The sequence below is a fragment of the Balaenoptera borealis genome, assembly GCF_965194805.1.
Source record: "Balaenoptera borealis genome assembly, chromosome: X".
NCBI classification, from domain to species: Eukaryota; Metazoa; Chordata; class Mammalia; order Artiodactyla; family Balaenopteridae; genus Balaenoptera; species Balaenoptera borealis.
In genome coordinates this window covers 78,478,871-78,491,217 of record NC_138881.1, presented here as the reverse complement: position 1 = coordinate 78,491,217, position 12,347 = coordinate 78,478,871, and the positions used below count along the sequence as shown (strand labels likewise).

General features: G+C 37.0%; 1 protein-coding gene across 1 annotated transcript in view; it reads right to left on the bottom strand.

Moving 5' to 3' along the window:
• PCDH11X (protocadherin 11 X-linked) overlaps positions 1-1,878 on the bottom strand; it is a 523,932-nt gene extending 522,054 nt beyond the window's left edge. The window contains exon 1 of the mRNA XM_082377049.1: positions 1,866-1,878. The gene's annotated coding sequence lies outside the window, so the exon portion shown is untranslated. The remainder of the gene's footprint in view (positions 1-1,865) is intronic.
• Positions 1,879-12,347: the final 10,469 nt, after the last annotated feature.

The window sequence follows — 12,347 nt, the reverse complement described above, 5'->3', positions numbered from 1 at the left end:
CAAAAGAAATGGAACCTTCTGGAAAACAACAAATCTTAAGTAGGTCTAACTGATCACACTTAAACAGTATTTGTGTTTTATTAAGTTACTTTAGAAAAATTGCAAGTTATACACAAAGACCAAAAATCCCAAAGGATGACCTTCCTAAGCAAAAAACAAACAAACAAAAACATAATAAACTACAGATTCAGGGATATTCCATAATGTCTACGAGCATGCGTTTCACTAAAATGTCCCTCTTTCTCTAGTTGGAGGCACTAATAATGAGAACAGAAGGAAAATCCTAACAGTGAACAAATTAAGTATATTTTCATCAAAACAGTGCTAGTTATGAGTTACCTCAGCATACTGCTAGTTCTGTCAAGCTTGAGTATCTATTTCATAACCTTTGCATTGTTGTCTGCAGAGACATGTTAACCCTAACACAGAGTACATGTCTAAGAGACATCTCCTTTCTCTTTCTTCCTTTATTAAAAATTTTAAATCATTGCATAATTCCCAGGATAAGTTATCTACAACCAGTGACCCAGTCTATTTAGCATAGTGAAAAGCTCATGGAATTTGAAGCTACTCCTAATTCGGTGGTCTTAGGCAAGCCATTTAGCTAATTCTGGACTAGGTTGATTCTTCATTTGAAAAGAACAAAGAAAGACAAGGAGGATAAAAATGTCTGCACCACCGAACTCACAGGATTGTTTGGAGTGTTAGATGATTATATGTGAAGACTTTTGTCAGGAGAAATTCACCAACAAATATCAATTTTATGTAGAGGAACTGTAGTTTTTAAGGAAACATTACAATAAGGATAGTGTTTGTCTTTTATATTCAGTAGCACTATGGCAGAATATGTGTCATCGTTTATACTTTTAAGTCTACTAATTATCTCATGAGATTCATTAAAGAAACTAAACAGAGCTTGCTTCTCTGACAACAAAAGATATTTTTGTAATACCTTCTACTAATCTAGTTCTTCCAAGGGAAAACGAAGTGTGAACTCCCAGTGGGTAAAACTATTCACCCCACGTGGTTAACTACTATTACAAAAATCTATCTTACAGAAATGCTTGAATGTAATTCAAATAAATGAGAAACCTGAAACCTCCCAAAGTTTCAGGTTGCAAGGATTGCCAGGACTTAGAGCAATACACCTTAGATTGTGATTTAACATTCTATATCTAAGCCAAGACATAGCAATAATAGATTTTCCTTTTTTTCTTCCAAACACTCTCCCTCCAGACCTATTCTCACAAATATTTTTATCTTCACAGAGAAAGAAAACTCTTAGGAACTTGGCTCTTGTGGTCGGAACCTGTTTTAAATTGGAACCAAATCCTCAATTTTTTCCTAAAAAGCCTTATCAGATTTATCCATCCTAGTACTCTTCTCTTGTTCAATATGATCACATCTTTATTCCTAGCCCACTATGACTACTGTGTCATTGCATATTTATATGTTTGAAATTACTAAGGCCAGTGATATTATTCTAATTGTGCTGAATACAATTCAATGAGTGCTCATCACAACTTTCTAATACAAATCCAAAACTCCTGAAAGATTAAACATAATAATACATTGTTAACTGTTCCTTTGATGTATAGTCTTAATCATATTTGAACGTAAAATTTTAGTACACACACTGGCTGATGGAATGAATATTGTCCGAGGGATCATGATGTCTTTGACATTCAATAGATATGTGAACTTAAGGAGAAAAAAAAAAGAAACTTGTCTATGTGGCTTTCCTCATATGTCAAAATGGTCTAGTACTTGTTTCACAGGACTGTTGTGAGATTCAGAGGAGATAAAATCTGTAAAATCCTAAAGTGCAAAGAAAACAGTTTTAAAATGATAATGTAATCATTCACATAGTTAAAAACCTGGTAGTAGTGCCTTTCATACTTACTGACAGGTACTATTTCAGGTAATTACTTTAGATTTAATGCAGAGACTCATGATGAATCTACTTCGTTTTCGGGGTTTTTTCCCCAAAAAACTCAGTTGTTTCAGTTACTGGCAAAGCATGTTCTTAAGTGATTTAGTTGCTATCATTAGTGTATGATATAAAGAAGATATAAAGTGTAAGGACATTTTCAAAGGAAATATTAAACATTATGTTCTCAGAATGTCTTCCATTTCTCTGAAAGATGATGCTTCCTTGAGTTGTCAATCTCCATCCCGGAACCTAACCTTAACTTGGAATTCTAGTTTTATTCCAGTGACTATAATCCACCCATTTCCTTAGTAATGCTATTACTTACTTTTGCAATCCTATCATATTATTAGTAATTATAAGTACTTCAACATTTAATGTACATTATATGATATTATCTACTGGCTGATTGTGTTCAATCTTCACTGACACCTATTTTAAATCTTTACTAAAATTATATGACTTATAATTAAAATTCTGTCCAGTTAAACAATATTTTCCTCTAACTAAAAAATCTCATTCTATTAAGATGTATCCATATTGTCTCTGAAACAGGAAAAGGGAGAACTGACCTAAAGTTATACAGCCAGATTTGATTACTCTAATTCACAACATTGTTTAATATTTTTAGCATCTCTAATATTTGTTAGGTTAGTCCAAGAAATTATCTCATATTTTTTCTTCCAGTTGTTATGATCCTGAAATAGTCTGGTGCTTTACATCATATTCAATTCTATATAATTTTTGAGTTTTAGTACCATTGTAAATTAACTCAATTTTTTCTCATTCTGTCTCAAGTCTTGACCAGTGTATTTTCATAGAAGTAGTATTTCTACTTTCTATAGAGCGAGTTTCCATCTCTAGCCTTTGAAAATAGGAATCTAAGAGCTCTGTTATTTTTCACCTGTTTTTTTTTTTTGTTGTTGTTGTTCTGTTTTTTGTATTTCTTCTCCTCTGTCTATTCTGGAGTTTCCCCCTTAAAAAAAAGATATATGGTATTTTGCTTGCCATACATGCTTCCTCAGGCACATAGAAACAGTCAATGCTTAACATTATTAAATAATGTTAAGAGTAATGAAATCCAAGGCATTTTGGCAGACACACGTTCATTTAGCACTTACAAAAACCATTTCAATCCAATTGGCCCTTTAGTTCACTGGGATCCTCAAGTTGCCACCAAACAAGCTCTGCTTTTGTTATTAAAGTATCAGAGCTTAGAAAAGACTAATAGAGTTTCACTGGGAAGGCGGTAGCTGCTGAATCCCAATGCCACAATTAAGACATGAATCCCAGCTTTGAAGTGACAACTTTTTCAGTCGTTTCCCTAACCCTGCCAGATCCACAGTTGTGCCTCCTAACAAACACAGTTTAAACACTTACAACTTGACTTATTTCAATAGCTCCTTTCAATGTTGTTTGTTTTAATTTGACACTGGTTCCATACCAAGATGTATTGCACATAAAGAAATGGAACTACGAAGATTTCCTAAACGGATTATGAATGAAAAGTTCACTTAGATTAAATGGCTATTAGGCTGTAGTCTATGATAAAAATCTAAGTGTAAAGAAAGTAGCTAGGCACCATGTCTAATTTACTAAATGTCTAATTTACCATTTGTTCCTGCTTTGAGGGGAGTTTTAGGGGATAGCAAATATAAAATAACCTCTATCAAGTCTCTTTCATTGTTGTTGTTTTTGTTGCCCTAAAAAATGTCAGATATTAAAAAGAAAATAAAAATAATGTCTTCGAACTAGGTAAATGAAAATTTAATTGGTCATTTTACTCTGATATCTGAATAATTAACTGATATGTTCATTTTCAATATGTCACAAATGAATATCTTCAAAGATCTATACCATATTAAACTCAGAATTTTGGGATCTCGTTGGAAAAGTTTTTAAAATATTGGTAAGCTATTGACACTGCGTGGTCAATGGTTTTCTTTTTGAAATGGTATAAATATATACATAGTCCTTATAAAATAGATTTGACTACAAAATGAGCAAGCAACTGCTTTTTTATTCTGAGCTACAGTTTCAACTGATATAGTTACATCAAAGGTTAAGATCAATTTTAATACCCAAATGTAATGATTGTATATCATTTTTAATTTTTAAATATTCCATCCCTTGCAAAACAGCTACATTGAATCTTTTTTTTAAAAATCTGTTACCGGACTTCCCTGGTGGCGCAGTGGTTAAGAATCCACCTGCTAATGCAGGGGACACAGGTTTGATCCCTGGTCCGGGAAGATCTCACATGCCGCGGAGCAACTAAGTCCGTGCACCACAACTACTGAGCCTGCGCTCTAGGGCCCGCGAGCCACAACTACTGAGCCCATGCACAGCAACTACTGAAGCCCGCACCCTCTAGGGCCCGCATGCCGCAACTACTGAGGCAACGTGCTGCAACTACTGAAGCCCGTATGCTTAGAGCCCATGCTCTAAGATAAAAATCTGTTACCTTTTGCTTACTTCACCTTTTCATGCTTGTTTACCCTACTAAGAATTAACCCTTTGTTTTCAGTGTGGTTTGAGAGTCAGCAGCATCTACATCCCCAGGGAACTTGTTAGAAATGCAGAATTTCAGGCCCCAGCTAGAATCTACTGAATCAGGATCTGCATTTTAACGGGGTTCCCCAGATGAATGGTATGCACATTAAAGTTTGAGAAGCACAGGAATAGAACATAACTTCATAGAAACTGGAGTTTAAAATAACAAGTCATCAGCAGTGATGGTGATTAATTAGAAGTCGTGTATTGGCTCTATTTCTCAAATGTTTAGATTCTGTTACAGCTACACTGCTATATAATTTTTTAGCATTGGCCTTATATTCCCATAACTGTTTACTCTTGTATGCAATTCGAAGGCATTCAGAAGCCATATGATATTTAATGGATTCAAACTCCCTTCTTCAAATATTCCTTCTTTGCACATTCACTTTACAAAATGGCCAGCATATATTGTAAGTGTTTTATCTCACGGATGTTAAAACCGAGTTCATGAGCTAAGAAAATTTGCAGGACAAGGGATGTTGTAAGAAATGTGGAGCCTGACTGAAGGCTAAAATAACAGTCTTAAACTGAGCATTTTTTTTCCTGGTGTAAGCAGAAAAAACAATGAAATCCTGCCTGATGACGATAGAGCAAATTCTCCATGTAAAAGCTTTATTCTGTTTGTGTGTTTTTGTGTATGTTTATTACCCATTCTTAATCCTCTTTTTAAAAAAATTTAATGTATTCCCATGTTTTTTTGAAGATATTTGATCCTAGTGAAACTAGCAAACAAGTATCAAATAACAGTTAAGGTATTCCAAATATACAATATGAGAAGTGAGAGAGAAGCCAGCCTAGGCAGTTTCAAAAAGGTTGCATATTTCACACTAAACTGAAAGCCAGGCCCTATCACCTAACACTCTGGCAGTGTTCTTCTCTACTTGATTTCTTTTTTGTCCCCTTCTTTCCCCTCAGCCACAAAGTAAAATAAAGCAGTCTAAGGTTATGCAGGGGAGAAAGGTAAGCTTTGCTTTGGCACATTTTGCCTACATTTACCTGACCCATACTCCCTTACACATACAACCCCCGACATGAGCAATAAGATCATGCAACAAGCAGACCAAAGTTTAGAAAATTCACTTAAAGTCTTTCCCAAATTATATTTAAACCTTAAGGAAAATGTACATTAAAATCCTTAGGTAAATATGTATTTATAAAAACAAAACCATCCTTTGGGGTATGTACATTTCTTGCTATCTTAAGTAAATGGGCTTTTCAAGTCCTTTTTAAAGAGTTAAAATATTTACATACTTTAATGCATCGATGCTTCAGTCTATTCACTCTACCTTCATGTCAAGACTACATTTTGCATGTTTTATAACATCATATAAACATGCAAAATGCACAATAGACGTGTTTTTAATAATCTAAGTTCAATACAAAGTGTGGAAAACATAGCATTTTCTATATCTAAGTCAGATTGGGAAATGGTCCAGCTTAATAAAGCCAAAGAAATAAACAAACAAGTCCCGGATATATTTAACTTTCTGATAAGGTACAAAACTATTCCTGCATTTGAGCAAAGGAGGGAACAGGCAAGGTTGTAGAGTAAATTAAATAATGTTATCACCCAATACCTTACATGAGCTCCTGTTAACACTCATTTCACATCTCTGAGACAGTTTTCTTATCTGTAAAATTAAGGGGTTGGACTAAATGATCTTTCTGGTCCCTTCCACTTCCAGAGTTTATGAAACTTGGACCATTCTTGGTATATTATAATGTACCACCTGGCACTCGATATTTGTTAAATTTAATCTAATGTGACTATATATTACTTTTTTGTTGTTGTTGCTTATTGTTTTTGCCCAATCAGAATATAAGCTTCTCAAAGAAGATACTGCCTTAAATTTCTTTAAGGACCCCCTTTTTCAACCCAGTCCAACCACCACATTTAAAGTATTGTAATGCTGGACCAGCAATAGGCTTTTAGATATTGAGGGCTAATGAATCAATGCGTTGAAACTGGAAATACCTGCAGAGCCAAGGGACAAGGCAAGAATACATGGTAGAGCTTTCTGTAAAACATCATATAATTTTTTTTCATTGGAAAGGGCCTTGAAATAATGTAAAACTTCTTCATTTTACTTTTGGGAAAACTGTATTCCAGGGAGATGAAGTTATTTGCTCAAGATCACTCTCTGGATACTAATAAAATATAAATCATAAAATACCTTGTGTTCACACAATTTAAATAAACCTCTGCTCTCATTTCCTGTACCCAAAACCACAGGAAAAAGGAGTTTATAATCCTGAAGACAACAGAAAATGATTTGCATATTGGGAGCTTAATGTCCTTTGGTTGATATGATACAAACCTACACACAATTGATTCCCAAAGATATTTTGCTTCAAAGATGGCATATCAGAAGAAAATCAGTATTTACAAATCATTGTCAAAAATTCTCTAAAACAAATCATATATAAAATATAGATGTCCTAAAAGAAAAACGAATTAGGCAATAACACTAAATATGTGCCACATTAAGTAAACTTAAAGTTTATGGAGTGTCATTATGATGGGTCATAATTTGAATTATTCTTATAAATAAAACAGAGGAAGTGTATGAGCATATATGAGCATGTACTGCTAAATTTCAATAGTCTTACTATTTTATTATATAATATTTACAGGGTTAGTAAGAGGAGGAGAATATGACACAAGTAAACAGTTAAAAGATAGACTTATTTAGATATATTTGAATATACTTGTCTTTGAAATTTTTATTTTTTAATCCAAGAAGGATTCTTTTTTGTTTTCGTTTTTTTTTTTTTTTTTTATATTCAGAACTTTGAGGAAATATACTCAAAGATATGCAAGGCAAGGCAGGTGTTGGGAAAAGCCCTGGTTTGGAAGCCAAAAGTCCTGTATAGGCTTCCCCTCTTACTAACTGGAAAGCCTTAGAGATAGGATTTCACCTGTCTGACCTTCAGTTTCCCCATTGAAAAAATAGGTACAACCATGCTTTCTTTTTCTATTCAAAGTTTTTATGAGACTAAAATATTTACTTTTAAAAGTATATAAAATATAGGATACTGCATAAATTAAACTAGGAGAATGAATTGAAACAAGAGGGTGGCAGAAAATTTAATGTTCTGTTTTCATTTCATATGATGACAATAAATGAATTGTAAAAATCAGTACAATCTTTATTTGCATTCTAATCACTTGAAGATTTAAAAAGAAATGAATTTTCATATAGTTTAATTAAAATCCATCAGGAAATTAGTTTTATTGTCATGCTAAAGGATATGTAAGATTAATATAGTTTTTATTGAGAGAGAAAAATCCTCTCCTAGAATTTATTCTCTTCTTTCTTTTGCCTTTCCTCTTTTTGTTTTCCCAAATCTACATATTCAAGATGAGCAGATTAGGTAGAAAAAATCATTCTTTCAGATCTGGGCTGGAAATGACAACTATAGCCATTGTCACCCTTAGATTCAAAATTTATTATACTGATTTGATGCTTAACACATTAAAGTCAATTAAAAGGGCAGTTTAAAATCCTTGATCAGTTGAGGATGTTTAGAGTGTAAAAGATAATAGAAGCATTTATGATTTCTGCCAAGTCACTCTTCTAATTCAAAAACCGTAATTGAAAAAGACTCTTCATCCAATTTATTTTTACTGTTTGATAATGAGAATGCAGTCTTTCTACAGATGTAACCGAATCTCAAGACACTTTTCACCCTAAAATAGCTTTCTCCATGTGATAAACCTGTGTTTTACAATTAATGTTGCACAGAGCATAAATATTGAGGGACCATGACATACAAGTTATTTGATGTTTTCTCTTAACAAAAGATGAACACATTTTGGGGATGATGCCTTCGAGATGAACTTCTATTGAAAAATGACACCTTTTCAGATAGGATTAGATTAATTTAAACAATGCAAGCCAGTCTGGAATATCAAGGCATCTTACCTAGTTTTCTTCATTCTGGATACTGAATGATCAATAAAGTCTTCAGATAATAGAACTCTGCTCAGACAATGACATGTAATTTGGAATGTTATAGTCAATCCAATTAAATGTACTTATAAATTTTATTTTTCACAAAGGTAAAATTTACATATGTCATTGATGAAAGAATGTATCATCTATTTTTATGGCATACTCTTTCTTACCTCCCCAATTCCCAGTGATGCTGAGCCAACCTCAGTGCATGTGGAGATATGGACAATTTGAGAATTGCCCATTTCCCATACACACAAAAATAACTTTCTACGAATGCAGTAAAAAGCACGGGTTCCTTTGCCTCTTAAGATTGGCATAGTAACTGTGTATGTTCGTATGAACATGCTTTGACAAAGGCCTTAAAGTCCTTTGTGTGTGTGTGTGTGTGTGTGTGTGTGTGTGTTAGGAGAGATCTGTCTGAGGCGGACACCCTCTCAAAATATTTAAATTTGAGCCACTATGACAATTCCACAAAGCAAAAAGGAGGGGGAATAAAAATGAGAAAGAAACTTTCACTGAAAACATAGAAATAATGACCCATGGGAAGAGGACACACCAGAAAGAATGGGATGCAGATAAACAGTTTCAGGAGTGTGTGGTGAGAAATTCAGAAAAGTTGAAAATACTCCTCAAAGTACAATATTTAAATCCCTAGCTGTAACCAAAGGAAAACAGATATTTGCAGGCATGATAAAAAATATAAGAAATCCAAGGAATTCCACTATAAATCTTGTTTGAAATAAAACAGCAAAAGAGACACACAGACGGCAAGAAATCTTCTGGTGAGGAAAATTTGACAAATCTGTAAGTTTAAAGTAGAGGTTCCATGGTTCCTTTTTTTAAAAAACATCTTTGAGGTCACTGAAGGGGAAGAGAGTCCAAGGTAGCTAGTGGGAAGAAAGAAGTAAAATGGGGATGAGTGGAGAAATTACCTAGGTAGGTAATGCGGGGAAGAAGCAGCGAGGGAAGACTGACGGGAGAAGGAAAAAGAATAGAGATAGAGGTGTTTGCTAGGGCCTCAAGAGGAGGAAAAAGCCAAGATTAAGGGACTCTGATGGTTGGTAGATAAAGAGCTGAAGTGGGTAAGGATGGGAGAGATGATATAGGGCACGGAGATGATGCAGGGTGGTGTGTGGAAAATGGAGTGCGTGGGCATAAGTGTGCTTGCAAGTGGCTGAAGGAGTTTACTCTGATGGTGGAAGATGGGGAATTTGGAAGGTTGGGTGTGAAAGGTGAGATGAGCCTAAAGATAAAACTATAGAAATGATTATGACTAAAGAGAAATTCTGTTTTCGAAAATGCCGTTCCTTTCTTTCTTAGTTTTACTGATTTACCTTAGGCCCTCTTCATTCATTTGTCCTCTTTTCTGGATGTTACAGTATCTTCTCTACTTATTTGCCTCAACTCTCTATTCCAATGCATTAGTTTATTCAAACACACATTTAAAGACAACAACAAAAATGTTTCTATTGTGTGCCACCTACTGCCTAATTTTCTCACCCTGTTTTGTTGTTGTTGTTTTTAACATATCTGCTTTAAAAATCTTCAAAGTGGACTATGCCTACAAAATACACACACAAACCCCCTAACTCCACAGTGGGACATCAAGCCCCACCCCCACCCACCCTTTCCTTACTTAAGTCTGTATCAGGCTCTTCCAGGTCTACCTCCTGGCTAGCCACTGCCTACAAATGCCTATTTTTCAAAGCCAGAGAGACACCTTCTTTATGAATCTTTTTTCAACCTCTTAGCAAAAATTAATTCCTCCCTCCATTATGTTCAATTAGAGCATTAATCACATTGTATCATAAATTTGTCAGAGTCTCCTGGCTCACAGAAGCCGGAGCTACCTTTTCACATTCTCTTTTGCATTCTTGTAGCCTAGTACATTGTCTGGCACAGTAGGTGAGTAATTAATGTTTGCAGATTCTTTGGTGAATAAACAGATGACCCTCCTTTAAAATACGTGAAGCAAGATTATTGGAGAAAATTAGATTTCAAAATTTCATCTCCTGAATAATTCCCCTTGCTACTAGTAGAAAATGTGGCAGCCATACATATTTTGTCAACTTAGCTTAAACCAGTGGTTTATATAAAGTCTCCTTGTCCGCACGCCTCCCCTCTCTTCGCCAAGAACCTTGTAAATCCTGACTAAAGGCTGTTGTGGACTGCTTGCACAGAGAAAAGGAGAATTTTCTGCTTTCTAAATCCCTTACCAGATTTCTTCCTGCCACCAGCAGTCTGGAGCTCTCTATCAGGAATTTCTATCTTTCAAAGAACATAAAGTTTTGAATACAAAGAGAAGAAATAATGTGAAAACTGCAATTCCTTCTGCCAGGCCTCCCAGTTGCCAAAACCCAACATTGCTTGGGCATCCATCAGAATCGCATTCAGATGATTAAAAAAAAAAAAGTCTCCTTTCAAACCTTCTTAGCAAATGATTGAACTCTAAAAAATGAATGCGCTTTTATGCTTGGTCTGAGTTTCCTTCCCATTCCTCTATTTCAAACGCATAGCAACTCTAAGTTTGCTGCCTTTGCTGATATAACATGTAAGGGAAGCCTTCCATCCAAGGGAAGAAAACAAAACCCCAGATTTACAAAACGGAAGAATTCTTTGTTCCTGCTCCCTTTCCCCCAAATCTCCTACCTGCCTCCAAACCAAAATACAGTCAGTAGGTAAGCAGTTTGTTGCGATCCTCTCTGAAGATAATTTCCTTGGGAAGGAAACTCAGTTCCGAGGCTCAGACGCCTCCACACACGCTGCCTCCGTCCCCTCCCTCTTGCCCTGTGCAACCTTCTCCAACTGCGCGCTGCGGTCCTTCTCCCAGAGCTAAAGAAAAAAATTGTCCGCAATCAGGGAAAACGGATTAGCCTCTAATTCGGGGAAGCAGGGGGTTGTCCCTTAAAGGGAGAAGTGCAAACTCAGAAAGGAAGCCGCAGCGGGCTTCCGTCTTGTAAAATCCCGTTTCTGAATCTTCCCAATTTGGCGCGCCAGTCTCTAGAAGTGACTGCGCAGCCTCATAATAAAGAGGACGGTGGCCTGCCCCTGCGGCAGCAGCTCCTAGAGCCTTTCGTAACTTCCAATTTTCAGTCCCTTCTCTCACTTAAGGGGACTCTCCACCCTGTGCCAGCGCCTCCAATCGTCCCCCTCCCACACTTCACCATTTCACTGGGAAGACGACCCTCTTCGCCTTCTAGGGAGCTTGCTCTGTTGAAAGCAAAGAGACAGCCACAGGATTTTAAGGATACCGGTCTTCACATCCCCCTTCCTTATAATCCAGGGAGGAGAGAAAACAGCGGAAATTTAACACTGGTAACTATTATTTCATCTGAAGAACTTGCCCTCTAGAATGCCGCTAAATAAGTAGATTCATAGTGAATAGTGAAGGTGCAAGCTGAAAACAGGAAAGACTGGGGCGGGGGAGGGTCGTGGGGGACAGGGACAAGGAAGGAACGAGTGCGGGAAGACCCTACATCTGTATCAGATTCCGGGTTCAAAACCGGCCGCGGCCGGGACCGCAGTTACCTCCCCCGCCCCGGCCGCCTCGGCGCGCCTGTGGGGAGCGAGTGAGCGGGAAGGAGGGGCCGAGAGCGAGAGCGCGGGAAGGAGGCCGAGAGAAGCGAGGGCGGCTGCGCACAGGCGGGGACCAGCCGCTCGGCCTCCTCTCCGCCCGCCGAGCCGCTCCGGGGCTGACATCATTGCCAGAAGGAGGGGCTGCCCATGCGAAGGCGACTGGAGAACGAGGTTCTCGGGCCTCGCTGGCGGAGGCGCTCCCTCGCCGCTTGGCAGGCGCAGCGCGGTGGCGGCCGGATTCAGCCTGCGTGAGCTGCGCGCGGCAATTCTTATTTTAGCGGAGGGAGGAAGGTATCTTTAGACCTTAGCGCGTCCATCTCTGGGTT